The following is a 6,000-nucleotide window of genomic DNA, read 5'->3' as shown; positions in this document are numbered from 1 at the left end:
TCTGATGTTATTAATAGCCTCTTTAGAAGATCCATAATTGTGTCGAACCGCGAAGTATTTCTCGTAAATAGCTCACGATATTTTCTATTTTCTTTGTTTCTAGCTTCTTGGGCTTCCTCCGAAAGTTGGCCAATCGGCAAAATGCATGAAGCTATCACTTGTCTGCCATGAAACAATATTTTATGCACGCTAATGGCATATAGCACCACCCATATATACGCGTCGTCGCGGCGTTAGAAAATATGATATCGAATTTGCTGTTCTTGGTCCTATATGTGACGATCGTAGGATATCCGATGTATTTTGTTGTAGCATATTCTCATCTTTGATTGAATAATAAATTTAGTTGTGGCGTTTTTTTAACTCTTCAGTGCATCTGCCTTCTGCAATTGTTGATCTCGCAAAGATTACTATCAGTTACAATTATGTAATATAAGAAGTTTGTTTATAGAATGCTATTCCTAAAAAGATTTTGTTTTGTTGAGACAATCTGCACTTACAATGTATTAGTAACTTTTATTCATGAATTAGTTTATTTTGTAAATTAATTAATTAATAATTAGTTTATGCATAGCTTTTACGTTATAACATATCAAAATTAATTGTAGGATAGCTAAGAGATATCTCACCTACATATGTATGTCCCAAAAACATTTTTAGTCTTGTTACAATTTTTGAATTTCCCCTGAAAGTAGAATGTTCTTTTTTTCAATGTTTCTAGGAACAATTTGCTTGTCTCGTGGTTCATCATTTCACCATATTAAAAATATTGTTCGTAATTTTTAGTTAATCTTTTAGAATAATTCAACTGACAACTTCTTTAAAAACAGACGACAACCGACAAAAAGAACTAAAAACTGAAATGGTTTCCGACTCAAGAATTAAGGGAACAAAGACGTTGACTTCAAATAATTTATTACTTCAAAGTGATAAACTAAGTTTTAAGCAAGACAAATAGACAGACTGGATGGGAAGATATCAATGTGAGTCGCATTCTAGAATTTTTCATATTTTTAATTTTCCATTACTCACCTTTGCAACTCTTCACCAATACACACAGCGTCAAACTATTCCTGAATGCAAGCAATAAAATAAAGCAGAATTATAAATCGTAATTTTCAGAGATTTTAAGTGCTGCCGCAGTGTTGTTCAATAAAGGGATGTGGTTCGATAAACGAGTAAAATAAAATGAATCGTTTTTTTTTATGATAAGATACTTAATTGACAAAGTTAAATATACATTCAAGTCTAAAGCGACCGTCAATAGTGGTTATGATCCCCTCTCCCGTAAGCATAAAGATTTAATGTCAGTAATTTACGATAGTCTAGTTTTGTTGTGACCTCAAAGTTTAAAAATTCATAATGCAATAATTGTTTGGTATTCTTGTTTCAATATAATACATCTACACACAAATGCAGATATAAAGGTCAAAGTTATTCAACCTGCAGTCGAATATTTGCAAACAAAAACAAATATTTTTTTAAAATTATTTGTATACTGTAACAATTAGTAAAATAAAAAAATACTGACATAATGAATTTAATTCACAGCCTTTTTATTTTATAGATAGTTAAAATTCTTCTTTGACTCGAATATCATTGCATATCAACTTCAAATAAATTTGTTTATAGAAAGATGCAGAACGGACTATAAAAAATCAAGTAGTTGGTTTTTCAAAAGTGAACATTTTTGTTAAATTTCTCACGTATATTATACTAAACTAATATAATTAACAAACAAAAATTAAATATCGTTTTTTATAAACAAAAATAAAACTGAAAGAAAAATATTTGTCACCCTGAATATTTTACTAATAAAAAATGAGTTTATCTCTAAAATAATTGTATGTAACGAAGAACATCAGGTAAAATTTTGAGAAAAATCAAATTCACAGTTTTATTACAAACAAAAAACTTCTAAAAGTGGGAAATAATGATTTTCGACTCAAATATCTTATTAAAAATTTAAGATACTGGCTTAAAAATAATTTAATTTTATAGATAATATTTGACATTGACATTCAGTAAATTTTTTATAAAGATCCGACAGTCAGTTTCTTTAAAAAAAAACTAAGATCTACAAAAAATAGTGCACAAAATTGGTAAAAATTGATATTCGGTTCTCGTTATCTTGTGAATACATGAAGGTATTGACTTCAAATTATTAATCTCACACAAAATATTGTTATGAACACTTTGTCCCGACAGGCGGCATAGGACTTTTTTACTTGAAAAGTTAAGAAAAATCAATTTCTTTGATATTTTGCAATAAATAACTCAACACCTACTCCTAAATTGGCATTAGGTACATACTTTTTGAAGTTCTTTAATGGCCCAGTACAAAAATATAATGTATATGTTTTCGCAGGCATTCAATAGCATTTTGTCAGTAAGGTTTTCACCTCTTTTTCCTCTTCTATTGGAAGTGATTCTTTTAACAGATATCTCGAACATATCATTTTCGTATGAAACCTATTCTGACGATGTTGCTTTCACAAGCAATCTTAAATTTCATTCATTACAAACCAAAATCAACAAGTTTGTGTCGACACATATCACTAGGTCAGCATTTTCCCCTTTCCATCCAACTGAGAGTAAACCACGCGCTCAACTTTCTCGATAAACTTTTTAAAAATATTCACGAAAAAGCTCCAACCCAATCGGGGAAACAGAGAGTCATCTCTTTGTTCATTTGGTAATCTTACATACTCGTATGTACAACCAATGTCAATGTTAAATGTTGGATTTACAAAATTTTGATTTAGTCCTGTACCGTTATTTGAAAAGGGATGTCGAAATAATGCAAGCATATTTTGTTTGTTCTTGTGTATCGCGTTTTAAGATTTATTAGAACTACCTACATAAAATACAAAACCGTAGCGAATGAACTTGCTAATGGCCGAGACATGAAATTTACAACGTGTTTTAATTGGAGAGAAAAAGATATAAGTACAATTATTATCTTTATGGTATCATCGGGTTAGTTTGCATTTCAAATTTGGAAATAGCAAATAGTGTTGAAAATTAAGTGTGCGGAACAACATTATCCGCAGAATATGAACTTAATGCACAGGTGTTGTGTGGACTTGCTGCATAAAATTGCAATTTAAATATTTTGTCTTTTCCAATGTGATTCGTTCAATATAATTTACTCCATACCCATATCATATTACTACTTTCCTCTTTAACGCATTTTAAAAGTACTTTAAATTCGATACAAGCGTTCGTTAATTGTTGAAAATTGATTTTGTGGTTTTGCAAAAGTAAAATTAAATTTCATCTGTTTTCTAAGCAAAATTCCATACAAAAAAATAAATAAAAAATTTAATTGTAAACATTGAATTTTAAAAATAAAGTAAATAAGAAATATTTGAGAAAATTATCATATGTATGTAGATATTGAAAAGTGATTCGTTTCTGTGGTTAAAAACAGAATATTTTTTGTGAAGAAATGTACATAATTAATTTTCTTTTCATTGGATAAGCTTACATTTTTCTGGTGACAAAGCCGCCCATCACTCGGTAAGTGACACAATGACATTCTTTTTCATTACATGGAACAATTTTGACAGTTGAGAGGGGTGGTTGTATTAGCTATCTACACATATACAAAAAATGTTTGAACCCATCAAAAACCAAATAATACGAAAATCCTTTTTGCCTTACTGCCTACAACTAGTAGTAGAAAATTGATGACATTTTTCATTTGATTGACATTTATTTAACGCAAGATATACATATACATATGTATGTACATTGTACATATTTGGTGGTAATAGATATTTTGCAAATTACTTTTTAAAATTGGTTTTCACTTTTACAATTATTGTTTCATGACATAATTTCGTCTCATTTGGGTGTTTTGAAAGTCCTGAAATGCATCATAAACTTATAACCCATACAAGTTTAAAAAAAGAGGCTGGGATGGGTCCCACACTGATAACTTTCCACACCGTCTGTCAATTTGTCTTTCTTGAGACTTAAGAAAATATTCATGACAATATTTTGTGTGAAATAAATAATGTGAAGTCAAAATATTTCTTTGTTCTTTTAAAACTTGAGTCGAAAACCATTTCTTGTCAATTTTTGGTTTTAGGTTTTCGTGTTTTTTTGAGTTCTAATAAAAAAACAATATTTTGTGTTTGGTTTCAAAATATATTTCTGTTAACGAGTTTTTTTTTGTAGAAACCCAATTTTTATAAATTTTATTACCATTTCTTGAGAATTTTTATTTCTTTTGTAAACAAAAAAATAAAATATCATACGTTAACAACAAAATAAAATACAGAATTAAATCATTTTGAAATGAATGCCGATATTTATTTATGAGATATTTCAGTCGAAACCCAATTTTTAGCAACTTTAAGTAATGTTCAAGCTTTTATTTCTTGTAAAAATTGCCAATTATATTTATCTCAAAATTTTACCAGATAGAATTAAGTTACGTTATTCTTCGTTGCATGCAATTATTTCGCAGATAAGATCATTTTTTGTTCGTAAAATATTCGAGATGACAATTATTTTTTTTTCTCAGTTTTTTTGTTTTATAAAAAAAGGTAAGTGTTTTTTTTCAAAAATATACTTGTTTATAGCATCACGCCACAATATATAATCGCTCTTTTTTTAAATTGCTACAGTAAAAAAAAACACCCACTAAATATTTTTTAATAGTCCAAAATATATTTGAGGCGATCTACTTTTTCGTGAGCTATGGATGACTAAAAAACTTACCGAACGTACATACGGATACACAGACATCTCTTTTTTATTCAGATTCTAGAGACCTTCAAACGAAACGCAACGTCGAAAAATGTCAAAATTCGGACCGATTACAATAACGTCCTACATATGTGAATAATAATAATAATAATAATAATAATAATAATAATAATAATAATAATAATAATAATAATAATAATAATAATAATAATAATAATAATAATAATAATAATAATAATAATAATAATAATAATAATAATAATAATAATAATAATAATAATAATAATAATAATAATAATAATAATAATAATAATAATAATAATAATAATAATAATAATAATAATAATAATAAAAATAATAATAATACAAAAAAAAACTATTTCAAAAACCCAGTTAAACCCAGATAAGTGCCTTAACTTAAATGACTGTTTCGACAAGCGCTTATGGGGGTTTGGCAATTAGAAAAAAAAAACTTTAGATATTAATTTATTAAAAAGGGATACTGCAATGCTGAAGCAGTATCCCTTTTCAACTTCAGAAATTAAAATTTTTCAACGTTTCATATTTTCTAAAATCAGAATTCAATGTTCTTAGATAGGTTCTGTCCGAGCATGTGTACATATTGTGTTACATCCGTATATCTTTGCGTACTTAAGGCTGTACGTTCGTATTTTCGTACAGTGGAGATGCCTTTTTTCGACGACAATATCACCAGAATCAGTAGTGATATAGACTTCAAATACTTTTTTATTTTACAGATAATAACATCGAGATACCGAGTGTGTAGTTTAAATCAACAAAACAAACTGAACAAAAATATTTTTCACCTAGAATATTTTACGAACAAAAAATGATGTTATCTGCAGAATAATGCCATTTAATGAAGAGGTATAGTTTTCAGAAAAATGGATTTGACAATTTTATTTGCACTAAAAATAAAAACCTTGATTTTCTGTTCAAATATCTTCAAAACAAATGCTTCATACTCGTACTTACATTATCCATAATCATAGAAGAAAATAACGAAAACATGTAATAGTATTAATGTGTATAAAAAATACTTATTCATATAATTTAAAATGTATTTCATCATATACAAAACATTATTGTTAAGGATTGGCAAATCTTTTAGAGAAATTCAATTGACAGTTTTTTTTACCAAACTAAGAACCTCAAAAAATGCTACAAGCAACTAGTAAGCATTAATTTTCGGCTCGAATATCTTGAGAACAAATTATTATTTCAAATATTGCTTTTAACTTTTAAACTAAAGAATAAGAA

The 6,000-nt window shown here is 27.5% G+C and overlaps 1 protein-coding gene across 2 annotated transcripts in view; it reads left to right on the top strand.

Moving 5' to 3' along the window:
- The first annotated feature begins 2,726 nt into the window (after nucleotides 1–2,726).
- LOC129950921 (orexin/Hypocretin receptor type 1-like) overlaps nucleotides 2,727–6,000 on the top strand; it is an 80,086-nt gene continuing 76,812 nt past the window's right edge. For both annotated transcript variants that reach the window (XM_056062875.1, XM_056062874.1), the window contains exon 1: nucleotides 2,727–3,522. The gene's annotated coding sequence lies outside the window, so the exon portion shown is untranslated. The remainder of the gene's footprint in view (nucleotides 3,523–6,000) is intronic.

Source organism: Eupeodes corollae, chromosome 3, assembly GCF_945859685.1.
Source record: "Eupeodes corollae chromosome 3, idEupCoro1.1, whole genome shotgun sequence".
Taxonomy (NCBI): Eukaryota; Metazoa; Arthropoda; class Insecta; order Diptera; family Syrphidae; genus Eupeodes; species Eupeodes corollae.
Note: the sequence above shows the minus strand (reverse complement) of the source record. Positions and strands in the feature narration are given on the sequence as shown.